We start from the raw sequence: 18,555 nt of genomic DNA on the forward strand, positions 1-18,555 counted from the left end.
GAGCCGAACGAAGTAGGGGGCACTGCATACCACCACGCTTCCACATTCCCAATCAGACCCGGCAGAAGCAAGAAGGGACTTGGCCCGGGCGTGGCTGTTCCTCGTGCTCTTTGATAGGAGCCCAGGAGGTCACGTTGAAGCGCCACTCCCATTGGACAGCTGTCCAAGGGGCTGAGGTGAGGGGGGCCAGGTGCGCAGCCTTCTGGAGCAAAGGGCTGAGAATGTCCCGGGGCCTGTCTGAGTCCTCAGCGGACGCTCTGGGAGGTGGAGCAGGCAGGTACTGGATGCTCCCCACGGCCCGGAAGACCCCATTCCTTCTCAGAGAGGAGTAGCCGGGAGTGGACCTATGTGCTTTATTTCTTATTAAAAAAAATCTTAACCCAGGATATATTGTTAGAGAGAGAGGAAGGGGCAGGGGAGAAAGGTGGGGAGAGAGAGAAACCTCGATGTGAGAGAAAAGCGTCGATTGGTTGCCTCCCACATGCATCCTGACCGGGGATCGAACCTGCAACCTTTTGTTGTACGGGACGGCGCTCCAGCCAACGGAGCCACGCGGCCAGGGGGAACCATGTACTTCGCACACGTGGGGAGCAGAGGGCAAGTTGGCGTCCGAGCACGACTATCCAAGAGGCGAGTTGTGGCTCTCGTCTGGATGGAAGGTGCACCAGACCCCCCCCCCCCGTGTGTGTATACCTTCCCATGGGCCACTCACCTGTCTCACTTTCCGGCCAGAGCGGGCTTAGCCACGACTCTCACGGTCTCAGAGACAATGGTGGTCTCCACCGTCCCTGCTATTGTCACTCCTGCTGTGGCAGCTGTTCCGGCCCCTTGAGGGACCAGAGGCAGGAGGCGTTGACCCACCCACAGGAAATCAACAACTGCGACTGAGGAGAGGTGAGACCTGGGGGATGTGTTATTCCCACCTTGGGTGGGTGGTGGAAAGGTGTGGCCTCTCCAAAGACCCGCCCCCGAGCTGCACCAGCTGCCCTGCCCACTTCCTCTGTCTGTCTGCCTTCCTTGGGACAGCAGTCCCCCAGGACAGGCTGCACACAGGCATTGGCCCCAGGCTCTGTTTGCTGGCGAACTCTGGCTCAGACAGGAAGGAAACTCGTTTTCTTCCAGAGGTGGGGGGACAGACACCTACATCCTAAAAGCAAAATGGCTCGTGGTGCAACCGCAGCGAAGGCGTGAAAGAAAACCCTAGTCTCTGTGGAGCATGTATGTAGTGCGTGACGACCCCGTGCCACAGGTTTCTTGTGTTCTGTCACTTCACGCCCCCAACACGGGCTGCCCCTGCCACCATTCCACCGTCGCAGGAGCTGGGACATACGTAGGAGCCTGGAGTCCAAAGACCCAGCTAGGTCTGCGACCTCACGGGTGGCGGCCATGGCTTCCTGCTCCACCCCTCAGGGAAAGGCAGGTGACAACAGTACCTGTGACACAGCCTGCAGCGAAGACTGCCGCGGTCTAGTCAGAGCAGCTGTAAGAAGTCTTTGAGACTGTTCGGTGGTGTTGACCGGTGGAGGGGCTGGGTGTTTGCAGCACGGAGCGCCTGGGGCCTGAGTGGTGGCAGTCCCCTCCCCGTGCCTGTGCCCGGTGCAGAGTGAGGCTCCCGAGAAGGGAGATGTGAGTGTGCCATCACCGAGGCGTTCTCGGTGTCCTGAGGGTGGCCAACGACTCCTGGGGCTGCAGAGCTGGGCCCCCGGAGCAGCAGAGACGGCTGACACACGCCACCAGGTCCGTGACACATGTCCCCAGCTTCCTACTAGGTCTTTCCAGCCGGATTGTGGTTTCCCAGAATTGCCTGACCATTCACATGACTTGATGGCTGTCAAAACTGGCTGATGGGCCCTGCCTCAGAGATGGACCCGCGCTGTTCCCAGGCATTTCGGGGGAGGCCTGGGGAGATGCTGCGTTAGACCCTGGCCCTGGTGTGCCCCAAACAGCTGCTCGGTGCTGAGGCTTCCGTGGGCCTGGGTGCTTTTTCCTCCCGTGTCCTGGGGAGGTGCCTCTGACTCCCTCGGGGCCGGCGGTCCGGCCGTGATGGTGGTGGCTGGCTCCCGGGGGTCCGGGGACAGGAGAGTGGGCCGAGAGACAGGGGCAGGCCAGGAGCGAGGTCTCCCCAGGGCCCCTTCCAGACGGTTCCGACCCTGGAAGAGCGGTCTGTCGTGACAGCCTCAGACCCGACAGCAGGAATTACAGGTGACTCGCTCATTCCCTTGATGTCACTCGGAGCAAAACTTGTATCGCCACCAGGAAGAAAAGAGGCCGTTGGGGGAAACGGCAAAAATAAATCATGTTTTGAAGTATTCAAATGATCAGCCTGCCTGGTCAACGCTGATTCCCACCTGAGGAGCCGACGTGGTGGGTGGGCAGGAATAATAAAACCTGCGCGATACATCTTTCCAGCCTCCGGGGGCAGTGCCGCTGCCGGGGCCGCGCCAGAGTCTGAAAGTGATTTATGGGATGCAGAGATCCAATTTCACCGGCACAGGGGTCCGGGTGCTCCGAGGGCCTAGTTGTTTTTTTCTTTTCTGCCAGGATCTGACCTCCCACCTCCTGGGAGGCCGGTCCTCAAGGCCCCGCATCTGGGGCTTTGCACATCCAAGCGGGGGGCCAGGATAACTCCGAGCGGCTGCACGCAGCAGCCCGAGCTTTCGCGCAGCCTGGGTGCGATAAGGCGGTGAACATTAGGATCTGTGTGCTTTCCCTGGCGCGTGACTGTTCGCAGGCCACGTCTTCGTGCGTGAGTTCACTGGCTCTGTGACAGAGGCCGGGGGATGCGGGGGGCCCATCCGAAGAGGGCGTTCTGCGGAGGTTGCAGGAGGCCAAGTGGCTTGCCCTCAGGCCAGGTGGCTTTTACAGACCCCAGAGCCAGGCCTACTGCTGACCGCCAGTCTAGGGTTCTTCCTAGCTCCTACTGTTTCCGAGGGACTGGGGTCCGGCGGATCCTCTGCACAGCACACACGGGTGAGGGGAGCCCTGAACCCCACGTTTATGCCGTGTCACCGGTGGGGCGAAGCCGTGGGCACAGACGCGCTGCTCCATCCCCCCAAGGCTGACGTGGCAGAGGCTCAGCCCCGCCCCGGGCGGCGGGGGGGGGGGGGGGGGGGGGGGCGGGGGGGGAGGGCTTTCATAAGAACGTGCTTCGGATTTCAGAATCCTTCCTGAAGAGGAATTCCCGAGCCAAAGTCCAAGATCACCTAGACTCCGAATTCTGGGGCTTGTGGGGGGACCTGCTGAGGAACAAAGCATCTGTACTTGGGGATTTTCGGTAGGACCGAGGTGGGGGGGGCAGGGACGGAGGGTGGCCAGGAAGCTGCCTGCTGAAGCGTTTCGTTGGAGTTTGCTCGTGGGGCTGGACCTGTTTCTTCTGGGAAGGCCGAAAGAGACACACCTCTCTCACCTCGGCCCTAAGGAAAAGCCAGGCTATTGGCAAAGGCGTTACACAGTGCCCTGCGGGCGTTTTCCCTGTGGGAAGGAAGGAAAAGGGACGAGGGGGGCTGAGAAAGGTGCTTCAGGGGAGTCACCTGCCCCCTCGTCTTGTGCCTTGTCTGCGGCATCAGACCCGAAGTGTTCGTATCTCTGTGGCCTGGGTTTTTTTTTTCTCATGTCAAACATAGAGTGAATTTTGCTGTCGTGTTCTCAAGTTACATCGAGCATTTTTCACCTCCAAAAAAAAAAAAAACCAAGGGAGCCGAGACTTTGGATGTTTGTGTCAGTGAGTGATGGGGCCAGGCTTTCACGGTGGCCCTGCTCCGCTCTGAACCAGTCGTCCCGTGACTCCAGTGTGTGTGTGTGTGTGTGTGTGTGTGTGTCCGTCCATCCATCCTGGGCGTGACGGTTCTGGTGCACAGGTCCGCTTCGGACACTGCCAAACACGATCGTTGTCCTGCTCGGAGAGGGTTCATCTCAGCGCACGTCAGGTGTCATCGGGGCAGCGTCTGCCATGGACGGGCCATAAGTCATCCGGCTGATCCTCCGCGGAGAACAGCCAGGCTGTCTCCTGCCTCCTGCCGGGCCTCTGTAATTAGAGAGCGTCCGTCGCCTGATGGATGGGAGGGTAGGCAAGTGAAGGGCTTGTCCAAGGTCGTGCAGTCCTTCGGTGACAGACTGGGGTTTGGATGTAGGCCCACCTGTTCCGGGTCCCTCCAAGAGGCTAGAGGGCTGTTGGGGGCGGAGAGGCAGGGCACTACCCGCTCAGGCGGGTTTGGGAGGTGGGTGGAGACGAACCCCTTTGCATCTGGGTGATATCTTGCACTTGAACGTTCTCTTAATTCTCTGGCAGGGCCACAGCCACCAGACCCCTCCTCCTCCAGTGCCCGCTGCGCCCCTCTGCTCCTGCTCAGCACAGCAGCTCCGCCAGCCCCGGGGCACCTCCCTCTGATGACAGGTAAGCCATCGATCGGCTCGGAGAGCCAGCCGAGTGCAGGGTCTATTTAAAGAAGCCCGTTTCCAGGTGCTGAGTCACATCGGGCTGGACCGGCTGGCCTGTGTCCGGGCGGCATGCATGTTCATGCACAGCAGCCCCGGCAGCCCGGTGCGGGCTCGGGCAACCACCTGACAGAGCTCTGAGCTGAGGCGCCTCAGTGCGTGAGGGGAGACGTGAGTCCCGGAACCCCACGTGTTTCCAGATGGTAGCGTGGGCATTCTCACTGCCTCCCCACTGACCGCTGCTTTCCATCATCGTGGTGATCACTCGGCCAAAATCGCTGTCCAGAGACCGGGGTTCAATCCCAGCCCTGTGGCTTGCTAGCTGGGTGACCTTGGGCAAGTGGAACGGGCTGTCTCTCTGAGCCTCGAGTGCCCTCATTTGTAAAGTGGGGTTCATCGCTACCACACAGGGTGTAGGGGAGATCAGTACAGCAAGTACGTGGGAAGCCCATGTTGTACCTGGCATGGACTAAGCATCCGACAACTAATCAAATTAAACTAAAGTAAATTAAGTATGTCTTCAGCACTGTGCTAGACATGGTAGGAGGATCCTGAGCACAATGAGCTGTACCAGCTTGCATGAACGTTGTTTTAAAAAGACATAAACTTGTGAAGTTCTAACGAACGGGTCTGATCAAGGCGACGTTCGGACAGCTATCGAGAACTGGCGTTGGTTCAGGCAAGGCGCTGACCGCGGCTCTGCGAAGACACACATGCCGTGTGACCCCACCAGCTCACTAGCTCATGGGAGAGACATGTGCCTCCCAGGTACCCTGTGCTGTTCCCGGCTCTGTTTAAGTGGCAGGGGAGCGCCAGGCACGCCCCCACCCTTTGGGGTCCCTTGGACATGCCACCCTCTTTCCTGCTTCTGCTTGTGAACCCCACTTCCTCTGCCTTCCCTCATCTTACCGGCCCAGGCCTTTTTAATTGCAAGTGACAGAAATCCAACTTAAAGTGCCTGACGCAAAGAAAAGTTGATTTGTTCAAATAACGGAGGCAACTACTATGATTGGCCTCAGGTATGGCTGGATCCAGGGACTCAGGTGATATCATTAGGACTTTGCCTCCAACCCCTTTCCCTTCGTGTTGGCTTCATCCTTTAGGACATTCATTCTTGCCAGTGGCAGATGGCCGTCGACAGTTTGGACTGAGCTCTGTCCACGGCAGCAGCACCGGGATAAAGAGATTGCCTTTCTGTTGAAGTGTCCCGAGAGAGTCAGTCTAGGGCTGCCTTTTTTTTTCCTTTTTAATTTTTTATTTATTGATTTTTTTTTTAGAAAGAGGAAGGGGGAGAAAGAGAAACATTGATTTGTTGTTCTACTCATTGATGCATTCATTGGTTGCTTCTTGCATGTGCCCTGACCGGGGATCGAACCTGCAACCCTGGAGCATTGGGATGATGCTCAATCCAACTGTGCTGGCAGGTCAGGGCTAGGGTTGCCTTTCACTGGGTCAGTTTTAGTCATGCGTCCATCCTCGTTCCAGTGGTTGTGGCCAGGAAGGCGGAATGAGCTGATTGACCAGATTCAGGTCATGTGTTCATTCCTTAGGAAATCACGGGACTGCGTGGGGGTAAAAGGTCATTCCCCAAAGAATGTTGGATCCTGGGCAGAGGCCCCTCACACTGGGCAGACCTTCTCATCCGTCAAGATGAAGGTCGAATGTCACCTCAGCAAAGTGGGTCCTGAGTCACGTCTACTGTCAACCCAGGATTCATACTGTTGCTCATTGAGGGAGTGGATGACTGCATGGATGAATGAGCGAAGCCAGAGCGTGGTGGTCCCAGGCCCGTTTGCCCTTAGGTCCACTGCTCTCCCTTCCCTGCCGTGTCCTCACGGAGGAGCCTTCAGACTGCAGTTCTTGGGCTCCCTAGCTTCTGGGTGCAGCCAGTGGGAGACCTTGGGGGGATATTGGGGGGCAGGAGGAAGAACCTGGGGTGCTGCTTCCTACCTGTCCTACCTGGAGAGGCTTCTCTCAGAAAAGCTGCATCTCCTCTACAGTTCCAGCTCTTGCCGTGTGGCTCTGGCCCCTGGGCTCTGGCAGTTCCCCGTCCTCCCTCTGTCTAGCCAGATCCAAGAAGCGTGGCTTTCACTGTGGCTAATCGCTGGGTGGTCCCGCCATTCCTCCTTGGCCTCTGGCCTTTTCCCACCCCCCTCCCACAGGCCCCATTTCCTGCATTAAATTTCATCTGAAACACTTAGAGCGGTGTCTGTTTTCCTGGCCGGTGTCCGGCTGACACCAACCTGTTTCATTTGAAACCCTCAGACCGTCAGCGACATGCTTGCCTGTAGAACTTGCTGACCCGCGAAGGGACTGTGGTGTGCTCAGAGAAGAATGTTGTGGCGAGAGAGAGGGAGAGAGGGAGAGAAAGAGAGAGAGAGGGAGAGAGGGAGAGAGAGGGAGGTCACCCCTTCCCGAAGGCTCTGCACTCTCTGGAAGTTCTCCCTCCCTCAGACAACCTGCGTCCTGTCTGCAGGGTGGCACCTGGTCAGGGGGAGCTTGTCTGTGGGGAGTCAGAGGAGATGTGTCACGGAAGTGGTGGGAAGGAGGGAGTGACGATAGGAATTTGTGCCACCATTCCAGTTTTTTGGAAGAAAGGCTGGCTTTCCTAAATTTTGGCTCTGAGACGTTTGGGAGACCCATAAGATGATTCACGTCTGCAGCAAGGGCAGAAGCAGGCAAGTGGAGACCCCCCACAGCTCCCCGCCGTGCCCCACCAAGCGGGGTATGAAGAAGCGATGCAGGGGAGCTCCGTGCTTCCGACTGGGGCCTGCAGAGCCTGTCACACCTGAGCTTGCGTGCTGGCTCTGTCACTCATCACACTGTCACCCATGCGAGGCACTTGGTGTCACTGAGCCCTCCTTTTGCCAGCTGTGACCAGGAGCCGAATACGGCACTCGTCTCATGGGTGCGTGGGAGGCACCCACGTAAACGCTCTGTAAATACCGTCCCCAGTACCGACCGAGATCGTCACGCGGAGGCCGACCAATGGCCTTTGCCGGGCTGGGACCACACCTCCTCTCAGTGCCCGTGGTGCCTGGCACGTGCCGGAACCCGTGTGGTTCCAGGGCTCAGGCGCCCATTCACGTGAGCTCAGGTGAAACCGAAGGGTGCTCTGTGGAACCCGGGAAACCTTTCAGAACCCAGCGGCAAGAACGGTGGCTGGACGTCGCCGCAACTAAAGACACGTGATGTCTTCGTGCGCCCCTGCGCACGCGCAGACCTGCTGGGCGTCTCCCGGTGCCGGTCTCCATCTCCCTCTCCCTAGAGAATTGCCACCTCTCCCCTGCACCTGGCCCAGTGCGGCCTCCCCAGATGCCAGCCGCGTTCCCCAAGCCCACACGGAAGGTGGCATCTGGTCGAGTGCGCAGGCTCGGAGCCAGGTTGCCTGGGTTCAAATTCAGCTCCGCCGCCTGCTGCCCGTGCTGCCGTAACTCCCTGCGATTCATTCATTTGCTTCGTGTGTGAGCGGAGCGTGATAACAGCGCCTGCCTCAGCAGTGGGGAGACGTAAATGAGTTCATGGGTGTGCAGGGCTGGTCAGAGGTGCTGGGCGCTTAGTACGTGCTCAGTAAACGTTAGTGACACCGAGGATTCCACGACTTTGCAGCTCACCTCCTGGCTCGGGTCAGCTCCCCCCCGGGGGGCAGGGCCTCAGAGAGGACTTAGGAGAAAAGGGTCTCTTAGGAAGTGTTCCCTGGGGGGACACGGACAAGGGAGGAGGGACCTAGGGCTTTCGAGGGAGGACAAAGAGGCCCTGTGGGGTGTGGTACCAAGGACAGTTCCAAGGACGGCTTAATCCCCATAAAGGGGCGAGGGAATTGGAGTTGTGTTGCCCCCACACCTGTCAGTCACTTCTCCAGGGAATTCCCAGACGCGTCAGCCTTTCCGGGTCACCCGGGAGGCAGCGGGCGTTCAGGGGAGCTGATCCGGATGGAGCCCCGATGGCCACCCTGGAGGCAATGCTCAAGAAGTAGGTGGTGGTGACGGCCGCACAACCTTGCACATACATTAAAAACAACGGAACTGCGCACCTCAAAACGGTGAACTTGAAGGTGGGTGGGTGATATCTTGATGAAAACAAATGAAAATAAAAGCCAGGGTTCGTGGTCAAGTCCCTGGCTCGCAGTAAGTGCTCAGTGACCCATCCGTCCCCTGGATAGTGACCCGGGCCTCTTAAACTGATCGCTGCACCTTGGCCCTTGCTCCTCCCCGTCAGAGTGGCCAGAGCTGTGTGCGTTTGCGATGCTGCTGCTCTCTCAAGCCCCCGAGAGGGGCTCTCGGGCCTCCGAGTAAATGCCCAAGCAATCACAACAGCCTACAGAGCCCTACCCTGCCCGGCTCCTGCCTTCCACTCCCGTCTCATCTCCTGGGACCCTTCCCTTGCTCCCCCTGCTCCAGCCACCTTAGCCCTTTGCTGCCCCTTCAGTGCATGCCGGCTGTGTGCCTGCCTCAGGGCCTTTGCACGTGCTGTTCCTTCTGCCTGGAGCAGACTTTCCCCAGATACCTGCTGGGCCTGCTCTTTGGCCTCCCTCTGGTCTTTGCTCCAAGGTGGCCTTGTTTGAGCCCCTCCCTGACCACCCGCTGTGTTTAAAGCAGAGACCTCCTGCCCCTTGCTCCCTGCTCGCCTGCCCAGATTGTCCTAGAAGGAGCGGGCCAAGTTTTATGTGTCTGGTTCACTGCTCTGTCCCCAGGGCCTGGCACAGCCAGCGTTCAATATTTCTGACTGGATAAATGAACGTGAGCTCTCATTACACGAGTAATTGATAATCAGCTTTCCGAGACTTTTAATCTTTGTATTTGCCTCTCGTGAGGGTCTCTCTGAGGCTTCGTTCTTCCTGCCAGCTCCACCTGCCCCCACCCACGGGTGTTGGTTTCACAGGTAATCGTGGTCCTCGCTGCTGTGTAATTACAAAGCTGCTCTAGGTAATAGTTTCATCTCAGTTTGGGAGTGAAGCCTCCTCTTCCCGAAAAGGCATCAGAACCCCCCACTGAACCGCTCGCTGTTAATGAAATCCGTTTCCTAAAGCTGATGGGGAAGCTAATTTGTGTATTGCCGTCCATCGGAAGGCTTTTGAAATTAATTGTCTCGGCCGACCTTGTTGAGACCTAACCGTGCTACATTTCTTGCGTACAAACATCGTCTCCCCCGTGGTGTCTGGTGGGGCTCCTAAGCCCTCCTCCTTCTCCCTTGAGCAAGAAAATGTAATTTTTGTGGGCTTCAAAATTAAGATGGCGAGTTGAGTGGCAGTAGGAAGAGCTCTTAGACCGAAAGGCAGGCTTTAGAGTTTGGATGGAAGCTGGAAATAGCTCTGAAGTTGACTCACTGTATGTAGGGCAGGGGGTCGGGCTCATCTTTCTGACTCCTTTGGAGGGGGTGCACTCAGAAACAATTGGCAGCTACAGAAGCAATCCAGGAATGTAGTTTCATAGAAAATATACATTCACAAATAAGGCTAACATCCCTCTTTACCGTGACCCTCCCATGCTCCTGAAGGATCTAGCCCCCGGTTAGAATTTATGCTCCCAGATCGTGTTCTGTGCATTTCTGTGTTAATGTGCAGTGTGGCTGTACGAGTGTGTTTCACATAAGCGTGCAACGCTGTCATGCTGTACCCACAGGCTGCTGCTTCCACCCAGCGTGACGACTTGGGATTCTTTTCACGTCAGAAAGGGCATGCTTCTTCTATTTTTGAGGAGCCTGGTGGTATTTCCATTAGTCAGCTTGCACTGCCTTAGCAGAATACCACAGGCAGGGCGGCTTAACCAGGAGACGTTTCTTTCTCGCGGCTCTGGAGGCTGGGAAGCCCAAGATCAAGGTGCTAAGTGATTCAGCTCCTGGCGAGGGCTTCTTCCCGGCTTGCAGACACCCCGCTTTTCGCCGTGTCCTCACATGACCCAGAGAGGGGGGAAAATGAGAATGCTCTAGTCTCTCTTCCTCTTCTTTTAAAAGAATTACCTATATATATATTTTTTAAAGATTTTACGTATTTATTTTTAGAGGCGAAGGGAGAGAGAAAGAGAGGGAGAGGAACATCAGTGTGTGGTTGCCTTGTGCACACTTTCTGCTGGGGACCTGGCCCGCAACCCAGGCACGTGCCCTGACTGGGAATCGAACAGGCGACCCTTTGGTTTGCAGGCCAGCACTGAATCCACTGGGGCCACACCAGCCAGGGCTCTCTTCCTCCTTGTGCAATGACTCTATTCCCAGCTGCTCCCATCCGCCCCCATCACAGGGGCCCCACCCTCATGACCTCATCTACACTAGATCACCTCCCTGGGACCCCACCTCCAAACACCATCACAAAGGGGGTTATGAATGGGGGGGGCGGGGCATTCAGCCCACAACAGCATTCCGTCACACGGATGCGCCATCCCTTTCAGGGCTGTTTCCTTACTGATCCATGAGCAGGCTGGTTTTGATTTCCCCACTGCCTTCTGTGTGGCATCACGGGCTTCCTCGTTCGGGCCTCTCTCCCAGGGAGGCACTGAGAACGGAGTGGCGCCCCCATAGTTCTGTCCGTCTTCCAGCGAGGGAACCGAGCAAGTCAAACTCGGAATCATTTTCAGCGTGACCTGGGTGTAATTGGGGTCCCCTGTGGCCCAGTCTTTGTTCCGTGTCAAATCAAAGGAATAACACCTTGAAAGACAAATGTAATTGAATACAATTTCATGTTTTTACTTGGTTGCCCCAAAAGCCCCCAAAGGTAAGGGTGCGGTTAGGGGCGAGGGCAGGGGGGTCAAAGTTAGGAGCTCATTCTTCTGCGTGAATTGGTGTGAGTGTTGTTTTCAGGTATCCTGTTGATTCTCTCTCTCTTTTTTAAAAGACTTTATTTATTTATTTATTTTAGAGAGGGAAGGGAGGGAGAAAGAGAGAGAGAGAGAAACGTCAATGTGCGGTTGCAACATTGATGTGGCCTGTAACCCAGGCATGTGCCCTGACTGGGAATCGAACCTGTGACACTTTGATTCGCAGCCTGCGCTCAATCCACTGAGCTACGCCAGCCAGGGCTCCTGTTGATCCTCTTGATTTCAGATAGAATGCTGTTGACCCTCGTTGAGGTGTCCAAACCAGTTTTATGTCCCCTTATTTTTAGTTTTCTCTGCACCCGTGGATCCAAGGCATGCGTGGCGACACAGGGAAAGTCAGGGAAGGGTGCGAGGCCCACAGCCTCCTCCCACACCTGCCGTCTTTGCAGACACGCTCGCTCCGCACGGTCTCCCACCTGTCCTCCTCCCTGGGAAGGCGGGTCGCCTGGAGCACAAGTGACGGTTCACCCAACGTGGTTCGGACATTCCTCTCTTTAACTGTTTAGCTAGGGGGAGACCCAGACACACCCAGACGCAGAGAGGCAGCCCTCTGTCCGCATCATCCAGCTTAACAATGACCAGCCCCTGCCCTTGCTCTTCCGACCCTGCGCCACGGCTTGGGTCTCATTTTGCTTCCGTCCCTGTGAACCTGTCTCATTTGTTCTCACGGTGGCTTCGCATGCTGTATAATAAAGAAGGATGTCCCATCATTCACGTAAGTGGTCCCCGTGGATGGGCACGTCTGTGGCTTCCAATCTTACCTTGCAAACAACAAGGCCGGGGTGCGTGTCCTCTCGCCGCCGTCTTGGAGCACACGTGTGAATAAATCCGGAGCAAGTTCCTGGAAGCAGAATCGCTGAGTCAAAGGCACACGCATTTAGAATACTGATGGGGCTGCCAAATGGCCCGCTAATGGGAGTGCATTAATTCTCCCGCGCTCCGGCGGCGTATGCGAGTGCTCATTTCCCCACATGTTCATCGGCATAATGTGTTCTCCCATTTTTTATCTTCAGAACGCTTTCTCCTGGCTGGGCCCCCGGCAGTGCTTCTCGGCCCCAGCAGTGAGAGCTCTGCCGTAAGCTGCGAAACCCACTCCGTGGAGAGAGTTCGGCACGGCACGGAGCGGAACGTGTCTGAGAACCTCGTTTGTGGTCGAGGCGAGCGTCGCCTGCAAGGCGGCCGCGTCGCTCACACACGTGTGTGCACGTGTGGCGTGGGGACTGGGTTGTGACGTGGACGTAGCTCTGACCGTGGCGCTGGGTCGAAAGAGTTTGGAAAGTTCCCCCTTCCCTTTCGTCTCTGCTCCGGTGCTCTGAGAAAGCTGTTCCCAGGCAAACGTCCCTCCCCCACCAGCACCCCCCCATCCCCCCGTCACTGCTGGCCAGGGGCAGACGGCCTCCTCAGGGCTGCTGACGACTGGGTCCCGTTCAGGGCCGACACCTTCTGGCTGAGGGCCGTCCTGTGCCTACAGGGCACTTCGGGGTCTGTGTGCCATTTGGCCAGGGGACTTGGCCAACACGCAGTGACCCTGCGGGAAGAGGGCACAGTAATAAACACTCCAACCTCTCCATCCTCCCACCCTCTGACGTCCCATTGGTTGAACCCAGTGGTCAAGGGGCCCAACAGCACAGTCTGTACCGGCGCCAGCCTCCGGGATGCGCAGTCCATGTGGAGCAGGCAGACGAGGATGGAGGGCACTTGGAGGAGAACCTGAAGATGTCTGGGACAGCCGTTTATCTCAGGGGACAGTGACGGTGTGGCTTGGCGAGGCCGTGGAACGGAGTGCTTAGGAGTGCGGGTACTAGAACCAAAGCCCCTGAGCTTGCCTAAGTCCCTCCTCTTCCACCCGCTGTGCCTCTCTGTGCCTCAGCTTCCCCATCTGTGGAATGGGAACAAGAATAATGGTACCCACGACATCTACTGAATCTATCCCACAGATTCTACTGAATCTGTCCTATAACACGTCAAGCACTTAGATTAGTGCCCGGCACATTCTAAGTGCTCATTAACTTAGATAATGAGCTCGTTAACTCTTATTAGTATCGTCACTGGGGACGTTGTTTTCCTAGGCCTGAACGTACATTTAAAGGGGAGGGGAAGGTGAAGAAAGCCTTCCTGTGAGGACGGGGCTTTGCTGAAGCAGAAAGAAGTGAAACCCGAGGGCGGGGATTGGCTGCCTGGAGCGGAGAAGGTCTCCCTGCTGGTCCCCTGCACGAGGCCCACCCCCACCCTGAGATGCCGCTGATTGCTGGCACGGGAGCCTCGAACTCGCTCCTTCCCCCTTCCAGCCCTGCCATCTTTCTCCTTAATAATCTATAGGCTGATGGGGCACATTTTAATGGGGAGAGTAAATGAGTTTTCATTCGCTACTCTGAAATATTTTAATCCCCTAAGGAGAAAGATTAAAGGTCTTTATGGAGGGTGGGGGTATATATATATATATATATATATATATATATATATCTTTTATTTTTTAAAAACATTTTGTTTATTGCCCTGGCTGGTGTAGCTCAGTGGATTGAGCTCGGGCTTCGAACCAAAGTGTTGCAGGTTCGATTCCCAGTCAGGGCACATGCCTGGGTTGCAGGCCATGACCCCCAGCAACTGCACATTGATGTTTCTCTCTCTTTCTCCCTCCCTTCCCTCTCTAAAAAAAAAAAAACATTTTGTTTATTTATTTTTAGAGAGATAGAGGAAGGGAGGGAGGAAGAGAGGGAGCAAAACATCAATCGATGGCCTCTTGCACACCCCCAACCAGGGGCATGGCCTGCAACCCAGGCCTGTGCCCTGCCTGGGAATTGAACCGGCAACCTTTTGGTCCGGCAGGCCAGCACTCAATCCCCTGAGCCACACCAGCCAGGGCCTTTTAAAAAATTAATGTTGATATTCAGCATTCCACAGACGAGACTCCTTCATTTTCTGGGGCCAGTGGAGAGAAGCGTTCCGTTGCCCCCTCACCACCAGCAACAGTGGAAAGAGACGGGGGAGGGGGGCCGGGAGGACTGGGCGTCTGGGAGGGAGAATCAAGTAATAGGCCAGCTTCGTGAAGAAGGGCTCGGGGCGGCGCGGGGAGGGGAGGATGCTGGGAGATGCACAAAGCCCGTCTGGACAAAGGAGCCAGCTGGTTGTGAAAAAACGCGTGTCTCTCTCTCTCTTTCTATCCCTGTCTGTCTTCACCTCCGTCTCTGTGGACAGACAGACAGACAGATGCTGAGTTGCACGGAGAGATGCAGACAGAGTCACAGGTAGAGTCAAACAGATATTCTCGATTAACACGTTTTTAATGAGGACAGTTTGGAAGGAAGGAGAACTCCCTCGGGCACTCGAGACCAGTGCCAGCACACCCAGTGAGGGGATGATCCAGCGGGAAGACAACGTTTATGGGGCCCTGGCTGGTGTGGCTCGGTGAATTGAGTACCAGCCTGTGAATCAAAGGGTTGCTGGTTCGATTCCCAGTCAGGGCACATGCCTGGGTTGCGGACCAAGTCCCCAGCAGGGGGCGTGCAAGATGCAACCACACATTGACGTTTCTCTCCCTCTCTCCTTCCCTTCCCTTCTCTCAAAAAAAAGACAAATAAACAAAATCTTAAACTCTAAACCTTGTCCGCCTTGGAGAGCACTGGGCTGAGAGTCCAGAGACCCGGCTTCACCTCCTGGGGCTTCCTGTGTCTGGGTTGTTACCCTCCTAGAAGGAGAACGAGGTGGGGTATAGTTAACCTTCCTGGCTTGCTTATGGGCTGCTGGAGGCTGGTCTTTGGGAGCTGGCTAGTCAAGGGTAGCCTTGGCTGGGCGCAGGCCTGTGTCAGCCGGCCTGTCAAATTCCAGCAGACTAGTTTGAGGTTATGATTGGGCAGGAGTTCAAGGGAGGGAGTCGATCGAAGTGGCAAGGCCCCTTCAGGTCCAGGCTCCTGGCATTCGGTTGGCCAAGCAAGACACCGGCCACCACACTGCAAGGGGCGGAGAAACTGGCTCCACCCCTTGATGGACAGAGCTGCAACAGCCCATCTCAGTGCGAAGCCACATGGTAAGGGCTGTGGGTACAGGGAAAGGCAGAATTGGGGCCATTTTTGCAGCCAGCCCACCACACTGGTCTCGCTGTGCGAGGATAATATTAGCACTTACTTTTCAGACTTATTGTGTGAATTCACTGAGGCTGTGCGTCTAAAGCAGTGGCTCGGAGCCAGGCTTGCCGCAGGCGCTCAGCAAATATTAACCATGACCGCCGCCGCCGCCGCCGCTGTTGTTGTGGTCGTACCTAGTGTCATTATGATGGATTTGGGTCCTCCGGATCCCTGGGCACCTGCTCCGTCCAGCTCTTAGGTCCAGACCTCCCTCTCAGATTTCCTCCAGCATGCCCGATTGCCTTTCCCCTTCATACCGGGGCCAGTCCGTGCGTGGAAGCCTTCCGTGATGCTGTGAACACAGATGCCACTGCCTGTTAGTGTCCTCTGACCGTGAGCTGTCACCGCAGCCAGAGCAGAGATCTATTTAAAGCACGCATGGGTGTCTTTGCTTTTTGGCCCTCAACGCCGTGCCAGGGACGGAGGCGCACCTGAACTGGGCGGTGGGGGGCGGGGGGGTCCTGGTAAGCGACAGCCCTTCCGCAGGCCCTCGGCCTTGACTCAGGAACGGCGACGTAATTGCCCGGTGAAATTCAGTCACCTCGTGTTAATTAATGACGCCGCCGGCTAAACGTTACTGGCTTATGACTTATTTTTACTTCCAAAGGAGAGAGAGAGAGAGTCCGGGGTTGGAACTGCCGCCCAGGCTGCCATGTCGCTAAATTCTGTGGCCTTACTGACGGTGCCTCAGCTGGCTGAGCGAGCGCTCTTGACATTGAGCTAAGAGAAGAGGGACTGTGAAGTCTCCCCTTTCTTGGGGCTCTGGTTTATTCCCAGGCCGAGAATGGCCAAGAGGCTCTTCACCACGCGGGAGACAGCTCCACTGTGGTTGCTCTCACGGGTCTGACATCAGCCCTTCCTCCCAATGGGAGGCACCGGCATTTGCAAAAAGAATCCGCATGCGGGGAGAAGAGCAGAAGGAATTTGTTGACAGAAATCCCCATGAATTTTAATTTTTGCCAAGAGGGGAAACACCTTCTTCTGATTCCCTCTCCCAACAGGGGAGAAGCCGGAGATGCAGCGTGTTTCTGATTTGTCAGGAAACAGGCAGACTTCATTCCCCTTATTTTTAGAAGTGGCTGTCTAGGTACCGGGTGCTGTCGAGTGACAGAGGGGTTATATTTGGAAATCCTCATTGCGGAGAGGCTTTCTTTCAAAAGCAGCCTAAAGCCAAACGGGCTCCCACGGATGCTTCCTCGCTTGTTTCTTTTTTATCTTAATCCTTCTGACACCCTGGAAGCAGTTCAGCCATGGAATGAAGAGAATCCATTTTGTCCTTCCTTGATGTTTACTTGACTTTGGAGCTCGTCTGTGGAAGCCACCGTCTCCTCCTCTGGCCCTCGCTTTGAAGAATGGTGGCAGAGGGAAATTATGAGTTTAATTTCCTTTTAGTTAAAACACTCACATAGACTGAGCCAAAAAAAAATAACAAAAGTAATGTACCGACTTACATTATGGAAAAATGCAGGAGCTTCAGGCATGGTTGGATCCAGGTGCTCAATAATGGCAGAAAGCATTTTCCTACAATGCTGTCTCTTTCGCATGAACTTCCATCTCAGGCTGGAGGGTGGTGAAGATGCCCCTCAGCAGCTCCGGAGTAAATTTTACCAGCTTAGCAACCCCCGTCTGAAAGGTATATTTCCTCCTTAAGAGCACTAACAAAAGTTTCAGAGAGGGATTTCATGGGCTTGCACCGGTCACGTGCCTTTCTTGGTACCAAACACCATGGCCAGGGGCATGAAATAGATGGGTTGGTCAAGTGTGGGCATGTGCCAGCCCCTGGAGTGGAGGGAGGCAGCAGCTCCACCCAGACTTCATGGACCGACTGTGAGGGAAGGGCGACTGACCCAAGAAAACCATCAGGAGCAAGGAGGTGTGTCCTGACCAGACCAGGGTAAAGGATGATCTTTGGGATAACGAGCTAGTCTGGGTCCTCCAGGAAGCAGACACCAACGTAGGATGAATTATGCAAAGATCAAATTAAGGAAATGCTTATATGGGGAGAAAGGAGGAGGGCTGGGGAGGCGTGGAGAACCACCAGCCCCTGAGTGAAGGGGGTGGGGAGGAAGGAAGGAAGGCTGGGAGCATCCTTGGCTCCTGCGCAGCCTAGGAAGTTTCAGCAAGGTCCTGCAGTCACGGTCTCTGTCCAGGAGCCCCGTGTCTCCCAGGCTCAGCGGGCTTGACTGTCTCTCTCTGCTGCTCTGGGTCACTGGCTGGGAGCAGCCCGTGGAAGTGTGACTCATGTGCACCAGTGGCTTTGGGAGTGTTGCAGATGGGACCCTCAGTCCATTGAGCTCCCTGTAGCTGCAGGTCTGCAAGGCACCTCTTCACGGCTGCTGCAGATAATAACTCATTTATAAAGTATCTGATAGGTGCCAAGGTGCTGCCATAGCTTGTAGCTTAGTTGGTCCCTCCCCCACTTCATTTTATAGATGGGGAAGGTGAGGCAGGAGAGGTAATGATTCGCCCCAAGCCACTCCACGAGCCGTGAAGAGCTGGGACTCAGATCCTGACCTTTGCCTGCTTACCTGTCACTTCCCTGCAGTGGGTGGAACCATGTGCCCCCAGGTTCCTAACCACCTGGAACCTCAGAATGTGACCTTACTTAGCAATAAGGTCTTTGCAGATATAATTAGTTAGGTTGAGGTGAGCTCCTACTGGCTTAGGATGGGCCCTAAACCCGGCATCACTGGTGTCCTTGTAAGAAGAGATGAAGACGCAGACACCGAGGAGACAGGGGAAGAAGGCCCCGTGATGATGGGGGCGGAAGCCTGCCGTGCGGCCACAAGCCAAGGGGCACCAAGGACTGCCGGCCACCGCCAGGAGTGTGGAGAGGGGCACGGAGCAGACTCTGCCGGAGAAGAGTGCGGGAGAGAGCAGGGCCCTGTCGACGTTCTGACCTTGGCCTTCTGGCCTCCAGAACTGCCAGGAACCAGCGCTGCCGCCCTAGCCGCCCGGTTGGTGGTGATTGGTTTTGGCGGCTCCAGGAGGCTGACGCGTCCGTCCTCGTCAAAGAGCCCGCCACCCCTCTGCTTCCTCCCTCTGTGTGTGCAGCACGACCCTGCCCGCCCCCCAGCCCCATGGGCCCCTCTGATTGGACGACTGCAGAGCCACCGAGTCGGTGGTCAGACAGCAGACAGAGGCCCGGAAAGGCTGGGCCAAGGAGACTCGGGTCCTGTGCAGTCCAAGGA

At 56.2% G+C, this 18,555-nt stretch overlaps 1 protein-coding gene across 1 annotated transcript in view; it reads left to right on the forward strand.

The window, feature by feature from the left end:
• The first annotated feature begins 4,289 nt into the window (after window positions 1–4,289).
• The window catches only part of RPH3A (rabphilin 3A), a 99,147-nt gene continuing 84,881 nt past the window's right edge, over window positions 4,290–18,555 (forward strand). The window contains exon 1 of the mRNA XM_036013853.1: window positions 4,290–4,393. The gene's annotated coding sequence lies outside the window, so the exon portion shown is untranslated. The remainder of the gene's footprint in view (window positions 4,394–18,555) is intronic.

Source organism: Phyllostomus discolor, chromosome 13 (assembly GCF_004126475.2).
Source record: "Phyllostomus discolor isolate MPI-MPIP mPhyDis1 chromosome 13, mPhyDis1.pri.v3, whole genome shotgun sequence".
NCBI lineage: Eukaryota > Metazoa > Chordata > Mammalia > Chiroptera > Phyllostomidae > Phyllostomus > Phyllostomus discolor.